Genomic DNA, 13,958 nt, shown 5'->3' with positions numbered 1-13,958 from the left:
TCCCCTCATAGTCCTCTCCTCATAGTCATCCCCTCATAGTGATCTCCTCATAGTCCTCTCCTCATAGTCCTCTCCTCATAGTCATCCCCTCATAGTCCTCTCCTCATAGTCATCCCCTCATAGTCATCTCCTCATAGTCATCTCCTCATAGTCATCCCCTCATAGTCATCTCCTCATAGTCCTCTCCTCATAGTCCTCTCCTCATAGTCATCCCCTCATAGTCCTCTCTTCATAGTCATCTCCTCATAGTCCTCTCCTCATAGTCATCCCCTCATAGTCCTCCCCTCATAGTCCTCTCCTCATAGTCCTCTCCTCATAGTCATCTCCTCAGTCATATCCTCATAGTCATCCCCTCATAGTCCTCTCCTCATAGTCATCTCCTCATAGTCCTCTCCTCATAGTCATCTCCTCATAGTAATCCCCTCATAGTCATCTCCTCATAGTCATCCCCTCATAGTCCTCCCCTCATAGTCATCTCCTCATAGTCATCCCCTCATAGTCCTCCCCTCATAGTCCTCCCCTCATAGTCCTCCCCTCATATTCATCTCCTTATAGTCCTCTCCTCATAGTCCTCTCCTCATAGTCCTCTCCTCATAGTTCTCTCCTCATAGTCATCTCCTCATAGTCCTCCCCTCATAGTCCTCCCCTCATAGTCCTCCCCTCATAGTCATCTCCTCATAGTCCTCTCCTCATAGTCCTCTCCTCATAGTCCTCTCCTCATAGTCCTCCCCTCATAGTCCTCCCCTCATAGTCCTCTCCTCATAGTCCTCTCCTCATAGTCATCCCCTCATAGTCATCCCCTCATAGTCCTCCCCTCATAGTCATCCCCTCATAGTCATCCCCTCATAGTCATCCCCTCATAGTCATCTCCTCATAGTCCTCTCCTCATAGTCCTCTCCTCATAGTCATCCCCTCATAGTCCTCCCCTCATAGTCCTCTCCTCATAGTCATCCCCTCATAGTCATCTCCTCATAGTCCTCTCCTCATAGTCCTCTCCTCATAGTCATCCCCTCATAGTCCTCTCCTCATAGTCATCCCCTCATAGTCATCTCCTCATAGTCATCTCCTCATAGTCATCCCCTCATAGTCATCTCCTCATAGTCCTCTCCTCATAGTCCTCTCCTCATAGTCATCCCCTCATAGTCCTCTCCTCATAGTCATCCCCTCATAGTCATCTCCTCATAGTCCTCTTGGTGGCAGTAATGCTGGGTCTCTAGGATCTAAGTTCCCTGTAGGAATGTGGATTGTCACACTGCGTGGTCCTCGTCTGTACACAGTAACCTCTTCTGTCCATAGCTGAGATTCCTGGCATCGGCGTCTAGGCTTTGGCTCTGGCCAATCATGACCTTATCAGCTAAAAATCCTCATGTACTGTAAACATCAAACACGGACTGGAAATCATGATGAACCTTGGGGGGTGTCAGAGACGGGGGTGTGAACGAGCTGACACTATTTATCATATTGGTGGGTGCCATTGTTCATTTACTGGAATCTAGTTTGTCCTAAGGGCCGGAGACCTCCAGGGCAGGAATGTGCAGATCTCATGGGGGATAACTGGTGCCTCACAGCAGCACAGAGAGTTTCAGGAGATTGGGCAGTAACTGGTCGTCTCCATTGATAACCGTGAGACCGGGGACTGAAGAGGACATGAAGGACCATGATGTGAGGAGGGGGACCGGAGACATAGCCCAATCCTCTCCTCCCTGCCTGGCCTGTTTATGGCGCCCCCTAGTGTAATATACTATTTCTTTGGGCCCAAAAAAATTATATGATAGAGAAACAATAGCACAAGGGAGTAAGATGGGGGGGGGGGGGGGGGGGGGGAGGGATAATGGCAAAAGGGGATCAGAGGGAGGGGGGGGGGGGGTAATGGCACAAGGGGATTAATAATCCCCTTGTGCCATTATTTACCCCTCCCTCTGATCCTCTTGCGCCATTCCCCCCCCCCCCCCCCCCATCTTAATCCCCTTGTGCTATTATACCCCCTCCCTCTGATTCCCTTTTGCCATATCGGATAATAATGGCAAAAGGGGATCAGAGGGAGGGGGGGAAATGGCAAAAGGGGATTATGTATCGCATTAGTATAAAGGTAAGCACACGCCTTTTGTCCATGGGTACCCCTCGCGTGTAAATTCCGCGCAAATTGAGGCACAAGGGGTACCCGCGGACATACTTTCAGCCTTTGGAGATACAGTCGCCAAAAAAGGTTGAGAACCACTGCTCCAGAGCACCCCTATAAGGGAAGATTCATCACAACTTGTATAAAAGAAAAGTTGCCCATAGCAACCAATCAGATCGCTGCTTTCATTTTTGAAAAGGTCTCTGAAGAATAAAAATAAAAGTGATCTGATTGGTTGCTATGGGCAACTGGTCACTCAACTGGTCAACTTTTCCTCAGCACAGGTCTTGATGGATCTCCCCCAAAATTCCTGGAAAAGTTGCCTTGTTGCCCATAGCAACCAATCAGATCGCTGCTTTCATTTTCAAGAGGGCCTCTGAAAAATGAAAGCAGCGATCTTATTGGTTGCTATGGGTAACTGGTCACCTTTTCCTCTGCACAGGTTACGATAAATCTCCCCCCAGGGTCCTAGTGCCGATTAGTCTGTCGACGCCTGAAATTTCTCCGGGGGCGGACATTTTATTGTGTGAACGAGCCCTTAGTCAATGGCGAACGTATTGTACCGTATAGTATACAGCAGCATCTGCTAGGGGGCGCCCGTTTATAGCGCCCCCTAGTGTAATATATAGCGCCCCCTAGTGTAATATATAGCGCCCCCTAGTGTAATATATAGCGCCCCCTAGTGTAATATATGGCGCCCCCTAGTGTAATATATAGCGCCCCCTAGTGTAATATATAGCGCCCCCTAGTGTAATATATAGCGCCTCCTAGTGTAATATATAGCGCCCCCAAATGTAATATATAGCACCCCCTAGTGTAATATATAGCGCCCCCTAGTGTAATATATAGCGCCCCCTAGTGTAATATATAGCGCCCCCTAGTGTAATATATAGCGCCCCCTAGTGTAATATATAGCGCCCCCTAGTGTAATATATAGCGCCCCCTAGTGTAATATATAGCGCCCCCTAGTGTAATATATAGCGCCTCCTAGTGTAATATATAGCGCCCCCAAATGTAATATATAGCGCCCCCTAGTGTAATATATAGCACCCCCTAGTGTAATATATAGCGCCCCCAAATGTAATATATAGCGCCCCCTAGTGTAATATATAGCGCCCCCTAGTGTAATATATAGCGCCCCCTAGTGTAATATATAGCACCCCCTAGTGTAATATATAGCGCCCCCAAGTGTAATATATAGCGCCCCGAAGTGTAATATATAGCGCCCCCTAGTGTAATATATAGCGCCCCCAAGTGTAATATATAGCGCCCCCTAGTGTAATATATAGCGCCCCCTAGTGTAATATATAGCGCCCCCTAGTGTAATATATAGCGCCCCCTAGTGTAATATATAGCGCCCCCAAGTGTAATATATAGCGCCCCCTAGTGTAATATATAGCGCCCCCAAGTGTAATATATAGTGCCCCCTAGTGTAATATATAGCGCCCCCAAGTGTAATATATAGCGCCCCCTAGTGTAATATATAGCGCCCCCTAGTGTAATATATAGCGCCCCCTAGTGTAATATATAGCGCCCCCTAGTGTAATATATAGCGCCCCCTAGTGTAATATATAGCGCCCCGAAGTGTAATATATAGCACCCCCTAGTGTAATATATAGCACCCCCTAGTGTAATATATAGCGCCCCCAAGTGTAATATATAGCGCCCCCTAGTGTAATATATAGCGCCCCCTAGTGTAATATATAGCGCCCCCTAGTGTAATATATAGCGCCCCCAAGTGTAATATATAGCGCCCCCTAGTGTAATATATAGCGCCCCCTAGTGTAATATATAGCGCCCCCTAGTGTAATATATAGCGCCCCCAAGTGTAATATATAGCGCCCCCTAGTGTAATATATAGCGCCCCCTAGTGTAATATATAGCGCCCCCTAGTGTAATATATAGCGCCCCCTAGTGTAATATATAGCGCCCCCTAGTGTAATATATAGCGCCCCCTAGTGTAATATATAGCGCCCCGAAGTGTAATATATAGCACCCCCTAGTGTAATATATAGCACCCCCTAGTGTAATATATAGCGCCCCCAAGTGTAATATATAGCGCCCCCTAGTGTAATATATAGCGCCCCCTAGTGTAATATATAGCGCCCCCTAGTGTAATATATAGCGCCCCCAAGTGTAATATATAGCGCCCCCTAGTGTAATATATAGCGCCCCCTAGTGTAATATATAGCGCCCCCTAGTGTAATATATAGCGCCCCCCTAGTGTAATATATAGCGCCCCCAAGTGTAATATATAGCGCCCCCTAGTGTAAAATATAGCGCCCCCTAGTGTAATATACAGCACCCCCTAGTGTAATATATAGCGCCCCCTAGTGTAATATATAGCACCCCCTAGTGTAATATATAGCGCCCCCAAGTGTAATATATAGCGCCCCCTAGTGTAATATATAGCGCCCCCTAGTGTAATATATAGCGCCCCCTAGTGTAATATATAGCGCCCCCTAGTGTAATATATAGCGCCCCCTAGTGTAATATATAGCGCCCCCAAGTGTAATATATAGCGCCCCCTAGTGTAATATATAGCACCCCCTAGTGTAATATATAACGCCCCCTAGTGTAATATATAGCGCCCCCAAGTGTAATATATAGCGCCCCCTAGTGTAATATATAGCGCCCCCTAGTGTAATATATAGCGCCCCTAGTGTAATATATAGCGCCCCCTAGTGTAATATATAGCGCCCCCTAGTGTAATATAAAGCGCCCCCTAGTGTAATATATAGCGCCCCCTAGTGTAATATATAGCGCCCCCAAGTGTAATATATAGCGCCCCCTAGTGTAATATATAGCGCCCCCTAGTGTAATATATAGCGCCCCCTAGTGTAATATATAGCGCCCCCTAGTGTAATATATAGCGCCCCCTAGTGTAATATATGGCGCCCCCTAGTGTAATATATAGCGCCCCCTAGTGTAATATATAGCGCCCCCTAGTGTAATATATAGCCGCCCCTAGTGTAATATATAGCGCCCCCTAGTGTAATATATAGCGCCCCCTAGTGTAATATATAGCGCCCCCTAGTGTAATATATAGCGCCCCCTAGTGTAATATATACGCGCCCCCTAGTGTAATATATGGCGCCCCCTAGTGTAATATATAGCGCCCCTAGTGTAATATATAGCGCCCCCTAGTGTAATATATAGCGCCCCAAGTGTAATATATAGGCGCCCCCTAGTGTAATATATAGCGCCCCTAGTGTAATATATAGCGCCCTCAGAGTACTCAGGCCCCTAGTTGTAATATATAGCGCCCCCTAGTGTAATATAGCGCCCCCTAGTGTAATATATGGCGCCCCCTAGTGTAATATATAGCGCCCCTAGTGTAATATATAGCGCCCCCTAGTGTAATATATAGCGCCCCTAGTGTAATATATAGCGCCCCCTAGTGTAATATATAGCGCCCCCTAGTGTAATATATAGCGCCCCCTAGTGTAATATATAGCGCCCCCTAGTGTAATATATAGCGCCCCCTAGTGTAATATATAGCGCCCCCTAGTGTAATATATAGCGCCCCCTAGTGTAATATATAGCGCCCCCTAGTGTAATATATAGCGCCCCCCTAGTGTAATATATAGCGCCCCCAAGTGTAATATATAGCGCCCCCTAGTGTAAAATATAGCGCCCCCTAGTGTAATATATAGCGCCCCCTAGTGTATATATAGCGCCCCCTAGTGTAATATATAGCGCCCCTAGTGTAATATATAGCGCCCCCTAGTGTAATATATAGTGCCCCCTAGTGTAATATATAGCGCCCCCTAGTGTAATATATAGCACCCCCTAGTGTAATATATAGCGCCCCCTAGTGTAATATATAGCGCCCCCTAGTGTAATATATAGCGCCCCCCTAGTGTAATATATAGCGCCCCCTAGTGTAATATATAGCGCCCCCTAGTGTAATATATAGCGCCCCCTAATGTAATATATAGCACCCCCTAGTGTAATATATAGCGCCCCCTAGTGTAATATATAGCGCCCCCTAGTGTAATATATAGCGCCCCTAGTGTAATATATAGCGCCCCCTAGTGTAATATATAGTGCCCCCTAGTGTAATATATAGCGCCCCCAAGTGTAATATATAGCGCCGCCTAGTGTAATATATAGCGCCCCCTAGTGTAATATATAGCGCCCCCTAGTGTAATATATAGCGCCCCCTAGTGTAATATATAGCGCCCCCTAGTGTAATATATAGCGCCCCCTAGTGTAATATATAGCGCCCCCTAGTGTAATATATAGCGCCCCCCTAGTGTAATATATAGTGCCCCCTAGTGTAAATATATAGCGCCCCCTAGTGTAATATATAGCGCCCCCAAGTGTAATATATAGCGCCCCCTAGTGTAATATATAGCGCCCCCTAGTGTAATATATAGCGCCCCCTAGTGTAATATATAGCGCCCCCTAGTGTAATATATAGCGCCCCCAAGTGTAATATATAGCGCCCCGAAGTGTAATATATAGCGCCCCCTAGTGTAATATATAGCGCCCCCCTAGTGTAATATATAGCACCCCCTAGTGTAATATAGCGCCCCCTAGTGTAATATATAGCGCCCCCAAGTGTAATATATAGCGCCCCCTAGTGTAATATATAGCGCCCCCTAGTGTAATATATAGCGCCCCCTAGTGTAATATATAGCGCCCCCTAGTGTAATTATATAGCGCCCCCTAGTGTAATATTTAGCGCCCCTAGTGTAATATATAGCGCCCCCTAGTGTAATATATAGCGCCCCCTAGTGTAATATATAGCGCCCCCTAGTGTAATATATAGCGCCCCCTAGTGTAATATATAGCGCCCCCAAGTGTAATATATAGCGCCCCCTAGTGTAATATATAGCACCCCCCTAGTGTAATATATAGCGCCCCCTAGTGTAATATATAGCGCCCCCTAGTGTAATATATAGCGCCCCCTAGTGTAATATATAGCGCCCCCTAGTGTAATATATAGCGCCCCCTAGTGTAATATATAGCACCCCCTAGTGTAATATATAGCGCCCCCTAGTGTAATATATAGCGCCCCCTAGTGTAATATATAGCGCCCCCTAGTGTAATATATAGCGCCCCCTAGTGTAATATATAGCGCCCCCTAGTGTAATATATAGCGCCCCCTAGTGTAATATATAGCGCCCCCTAGTGTAATATATAGCACCCCCTAGTGTAATATATAGCGCCCCCTAGTGTAATATATAGCGCCCCCTAGTGTAATATATAGTGCCCCCTAGTGTAATATATAGCGCCCCCTAGTGTAATATATAGCACCCCCTAGTGTAATATATAGCGCCCCCTAGTGTAATATATAGCGCCCCCTAGTGTAATATATAGCGCCCCCTAGTGTAATATATAGCGCCCCCTAGTGTAATATATAGCGCCCCCTAGTGTAATATATAGCACCCCCTAGTGTAATATATAGCGCCCCCTAGTGTAATATATAGCGCCCCCTAGTGTAATATATAGTGCCCCCTAGTGTAATATATAGCGCCCCCTAGTGTAATATATAGCACCCCCTAGTGTAATATATAGCGCCCCCTAGTGTAATATATAGCGCCCCCTAGTGTAATATATAGCGCCCCCACGTGTGTATATAGTAAGTTGCGGGCAGATGTTAGCTGGGAGTCAATAGGGCAGTGTTTTCCAACCAGTGTGCCTCCAGCTGTTGCAAAACTACAACTCCCAGCATGCCCGGACAGCCAACGGCTGGCTGCCAAATATAAAACGCCAGACCTACATGTTATCTTTTTTATTGCACTTTTTTCTTCTTCAACCCTTTATTGGTGTTTTATTCCTCCCATAGACTACGGGGGTGGGGGTCATCCATTAACCCCTTGCAGGCACAGCCAATTAAAATGTTAGCATTTTTTCGTATTTTTTTTCCTCCTCTTCTATTTTTTTCCTCCACAGACCCGTATGAGGACTTGTTGTTGTTTTTTGCGCAGCCAATTGTGCTTTGTAATGACACCTTTTATTATTCCAAAACATATACAGCGCAACGGGGAAAAAAATATAATAATAATAATAATAATAAATATATATATAAATATATATATATTAGTGGTGAGAAATTTAAAATAAAAATGCAATTTGGCAAGTCTTGGGGGTTTTGTTTTCACGCGATGCACTTTACGGTAAAAACAGACATTTTGGGCCAATGTGGTTAAAACGATACCGATGTTTACACGTTTTCCTATTATTGTACTTTTAAATTAAGGTACACTTTTTTTTATTTACAAAATCAGTATGTTTAAAATCGACCTATTCTGACCCCTATAACTTTCTTATCTTTCCGTATACGGGGCTCTAGGAGGGTCATTTTTTGTGCCATTTGATCTGCCATTTTTATCTGTACAACTCTTGTGTATATGGGACTTTTTGATCACTTTTTATTCAATTTTTTCTGGGATGTGATGTGACTAGAGATGAGCGAACTTACAGTAAATTTGATTCGTCACGAACTTCTCGGCTCGGCAGTTGATGACTTTTCCTGCATAAATTAGTTCAGCTTTCTGGTGCTCCGGTGGGCAGGAAAAGGTGGATACAGTCCTAGGAAAGAGTCTCCTAGGAATGTATCCACCTTTTCCAGCCCACGGGAGCACCTGAAAGCTGAACTAATTTATGCAGGAAAAGTCATCAACTGCCGAGCCGAGAAGTTCGTGACGAATCGAATTTACTGTAAGTTCGCTCATCTCTAGTTTGGATTTCCGACAGGTATTTTTTCCACTCTACAGGGGTCCCTCAACATACGATGGTAATCCGTTCCAAATGGACCATCGTTTGTTGAAACCATCGTATGTTGAGGGATCCGTGCAATGTAAAGTATAGGACAGTGGTCTACAACCTGCGGACCTCCAGATGTTGCAAAACTACAACACCCAGCATGCCCGGACAGCCAATGGCAACATTTGGAGGTCCGCAGGTTGTAGACCACTGGTATTGGAAGTTATACTCACCGATCCCCGACGCTCCGGATCTTCACCGCTCGTCACCGCTGCCCTAGATGTCGCCGTCCATCGCTGTCGCCGCGTCCCCGACGCTCCGGACGTCTCTGCTTCCCAAGGATCCTCGCTCTCCGTGACCACCATCACGTCGTTACACACGCCGCTCCTATTGGATGACGGGACAGCGTGCGCAGCGACATGATGACGACGATGGAGGGGATCCCGAAGAGGACGCGCCGGAGCCCCGAGGACAGGTAAGTGATCGTCAGCGGACCACACGGGGCACCGTAAACGACTATCCGGTGGTAGCTGAAGCAGTTTGCGCTGGAGGATAGCCGCTTATGCGATGGCCCCGACATACAAAAGCATCGTGTGTTGGTGCTGCATTCACCATGTGATGTCTGAGAGTGATCGTATGCTGAAATGATCGTATGTCGGGGCCATCGTAGGTCGGGGGGTCACTGTATATATATGGTAGGTCGGGGGGGGGGTCACTGTATATATATGGTATGTCGGGGCCATCGTAGGTCGGGGGTCACTGTATATATATGGTAGGTCGGGGGGGGGTCACTGTATATATATGGTATGTCGGGGCCATCGTAGGTCAGGGGTCACTGTATATATATAGTATGTCGGGGCCATCGTAGGTTGGGGGGGTCACTGTATATATATGGTAGGTCGGGGGGGGGTCACTGTATATATATGGTATGTCGGGGCCATCGTAGATCGGGGGGTCACTGTATATATATGGTATGTCGGGGCCATCGTAGGTCAGGGGTCACTGTATATATATGGTATGTCGGGGCCATCGTAGGTTGGGGGGGTCACTGTATATATATGGTATGTCGGGGCCATCGTAGGTCGGGGGGGTCACTGTATATATATGGTATGTCGGGGCCATCGTAGGTCGGGGGGTCACTGTATATATATGGTATATCGGGGCCATCGTAGGTCGGGGGGTCACTGTATATATATGGTATGTCGGGGACATCGTAGGTCGGGGGGGTCACTGTATATATATGGTATGTCGGGGCCATCGTAGGTCGGGGGGGTCACTGTATATATATGGTATGTCGGGGCCATCCTAGGTCGGGGGGGGGTCACTGTATATATATGGTATGTCGGGGCCATCCTAGGTCGGGGGGGGGTCACTGTATATATATGGTATGTCGGGGCCATGGTAGGTCGGGGGGGGTCACTGTATATATATGGTATGTCGGGGCCATGGTAGGTCGGGGGGGTCACTGTATATATATGGTATGTCGGGCCATCGTAGGTCGGGGGGTTCACTGTATATATATGGTATGTCGGGGCCATCGTAGGTCGGGGGGGTCACTGTATATATATGGTATGTCGGGGCCATGGTTGGTCGGGGGGGGGGTCACTGTATATATATGGTATGTCGGGGCTATCGTAGGTCGGGGGGGTCACTGTGTATATATGGTATGTCAGGGCCATCGTAGGTCGGGGGGTCACTGTATATATATGGTATGTCGGGGCCATCGTAGGTCGGGGGGGTCACTGTATATATATGGTATGTCGGGGCCATCGTAGGTCGGGGGGGTCACTGTATATATATGGTATGTCGGGGCCATGGTAGGTCGGGGAGGTCACTGTATATATATGGTATGTCGGGGCCATGGTAGGTCGGGGGGGGGGGGGTCACTGTATTTACTAAGGTTTCCCTACATTTTCCCCTTTCCCTACGTTTTGCTTTTTATACACCCGCTCTGATCTGTCTGTTTTTCCTCGGCTCAAATCCACCACATTTTCTGTGGAAACCTAAATATGTTGGGATTTTTAAAAACTGTCGAGGACACACCCCTTTTGTCTGGACCAAGCCCACTTTCTCCCGTGACCACCCCCCTTTTGTTTTTTTTTGTTTTTTTTTTGGTCGCAAACTGTGTCGCATGGAATGTGCAACACAATTTGGGCACAAAACCCAAGAAAAAAGAGTCGGGATCACGTTACTAAATAAACCCCAATGTGTATGCCAGTATAAAATAAAAATAATAAATATCACAATCATGGCGCTACAGGAATTATAGGGGAAAATTGTACAAATAATGAAATATGCAGAGAATATGACGCGGTATCTAGGAATGCTGTTACGCCGAGCGCTCCGGGTCCCCGCTCCTCCCCGGAGCGCTCGCTACACTTCCCTCACTGCAGCGCCCCGGTCGGTTCCACGGACCCGGGGCGCTGCGTTACCACCTCCGGCCGGGATGCGATTCGCGATGCGGGTAGCGCCCGCTCGCGATGCGCACCCCGGCTCCCGTACCTTACTCGCTCCCCGTCAGTTCTGTCCCGGCGCGCGCGGCCCCGCTCCCTAGGGCGCGCGCAGCGCCGGGTCTTTGCGATTTAAAGGGCCACTGCACCGCTGATTGGTGCAGTGGTTCCAATTAGTGTTTACACCTGTGCACTTCCCTATATCACCTCACTTCCCCTTCACTCCCTCGCCGGATCTTGTTGCCCTAGTGCCAGTGAAAGCGTTCCTTGTGTGTTCCTTGCCTGTGATTCCAGACCTTCTGCCGTTGCCCCTGACTACGATCCTTGCTGCCTGCCCCGACCTTCTGCTACGTCCGACCTTGCTTCTGTCTACTCCCTTGTACCGCGCCTATCTTCAGCAGCCAGAGAGGTTGAGCCGTTGCTAGGGGATACGACCTGGTCACTACCGCCGCAGCAAGACCATCCCGCTTTGCGGCGGGCTCTGGTGAAAACCAGTAGTGACTTAGAACCGATCCTCTAGCACGGTCCACGCCAATCCCTCTCTGGCACAGAGGATCCACTACCTGCCAGCCGGCATCGTGACAGTAGATCCGGCCATGGATCCCGCTGAAGTTCCTCTGCCAGTTGTCGCTGACCTCACCACGGTGGTCGCCCAGCAGTCACAACAGATTGCGCAACAAGGCCAACAGCTGTCTCAACTGACTGTTATGCTACAACAGTTACTACCACAGCTCCAGCAATCATCTCCTCCGCCAGCTCCTGTATCTCCTCCGCAGCGAGTGGCCGCTTCTGGAATACGACTATCCTTGCCGGATAAATTTGATGGGGACTCTAAGTTTTGCCGTGGCTTTCTTTCCCAATGTTCATTACACTTGGAGATGATGTCGGACCAGTTCCCCACTGAAAGGTCTAAGGTGGCTTTCGTAGTCAGCCTGCTGTCTGGAAAAGCCCTGGCTTGGGCCACACCGCTCTGGGACCGCAATGACCCCGTCACTGCCTCTGTACACTCCTTCTTCTCGGAAATTCGAAGTGTCTTTGAGGAACCTGCCCGAGCCTCTTCTGCTGAGACTGCCCTGTTGAACCTGGTCCAGGGTAATTCTTCCGTTGGCGAGTATGCCGTACAGTTCCGTACCCTTGCTTCAGAATTATCCTGGAATAATGAGGCACTCTGCGCGACCTTTAAAAAAGGCCTATCCAGCAACATTAAAGATGTTCTGGCCGCACGAGAAATCCCTGCTAACCTACATGAACTCATCCATCTTGCCACTCGCATTGACATGCGTTTTTCCGAACGGCGTCAGGAGCTCTGCCAGGATATGGACTCTGTTCGCACGAGGCGTTTCTTCTCCCCGGCTCCTCTCTCCTCTGGTCCCCTGCAATCTGTTCCTGTGCCTCCCGCCGTGGAGGCTATGCAGGTCGACCGGTCTCGCCTGACACCCCAAGAGAGGACACGACGCCGCATGGAGAATCTCTGCCTGTACTGTGCTAGTACCGAACACTTCCTGAAGGATTGTCCTATCCGTCCTCCCCGCCTGGAAAGACGTCCGCTGACTCCGCACAAAGGTGAGACAGTCCTTGATGTCTACTCTGCTTCTCCACGTCTTACTGTGCCTGTGCGGATGTCTGCCTCTGCCTTCTCCTTCTCTGCTGTGGCCTTCTTGGACTCTGGATCTGCAGGAAATTTCATCTTAGCCTCTCTCGTCAACAGGTTCAACATCCCGGTGACCAGTCTCGCCAGACCCCTCTACATCAATTGTGTAAACAATGAAAGATTGGACTGTACTATACGTTTCCGCACGGAGCCCCTTCTAATGTGCATCGGATCTCATCACGAGAGGATTGAACTGTTGGTCCTCCCCAATTGCACTTCTGAAATCCTTCTTGGACTTCCCTGGCTTCAACTCCATTCCCCAATCCTGGATTGGTCCACTGGGGAGATCAAGAGTTGGGGGCCCTCTTGTTCCAAGGACTGCTTAAAACCGGCTCCCAGTAAACCTTGCCGTGTCCCTGTGCTTCCTCATGTAACCGGTCTCCCTAAGGCCTATATGGACTTTGCGGACGTTTTTTGCAAAAAACAAGCTGAGACTCTACCTCCTCACAGGCCTTATGATTGTCCCATTGACCTCCTCCCGGGCACTACTCCACCCCGGGGCAGAATCTATCCTCTGTCCGTCCCAGAGACTCTTGCCATGTCTGAATACGTCCAAGAAAATTTAAAAAAGGGCTTTATCCGTAAATCCTCCTCTCCTGCCGGAGCCGGATTTTTCTTTGTGTCCAAAAAAGATGGCTCTCTACGTCCTTGCATTGACTACCGCGGTCTTAATAAAATCACGGTTAAGAACCGCTACCCCCTACCCCTCATCTCTGAACTCTTTGATCGTCTCCAAGGTGCCCATATTTTTACCAAACTGGACTTAAGAGGTGCTTATAATCTCATCCGCATCAGAGAGGGGGATGAATGGAAAACGGCATTTAACACCAGAGATGGACACTTTGAGTATCTGGTCATGCCCTTTGGTCTATGCAACGCCCCTGCCGTCTTCCAAGACTTTGTTAATGAAATTTTTCGTGATCTACTATACTCCTGTGTTGTTGTATATCTGGACGATATCCTGATTTTTTCTGCCAATCTTGAAGAACACCGCCAGCATGTCCGTATGGTTCTTCAGAGA

Source organism: Hyla sarda, chromosome 8 (genome assembly GCF_029499605.1).
Source record: "Hyla sarda isolate aHylSar1 chromosome 8, aHylSar1.hap1, whole genome shotgun sequence".
NCBI lineage: Eukaryota > Metazoa > Chordata > Amphibia > Anura > Hylidae > Hyla > Hyla sarda.
Note: the sequence above shows the minus strand (reverse complement) of the source record.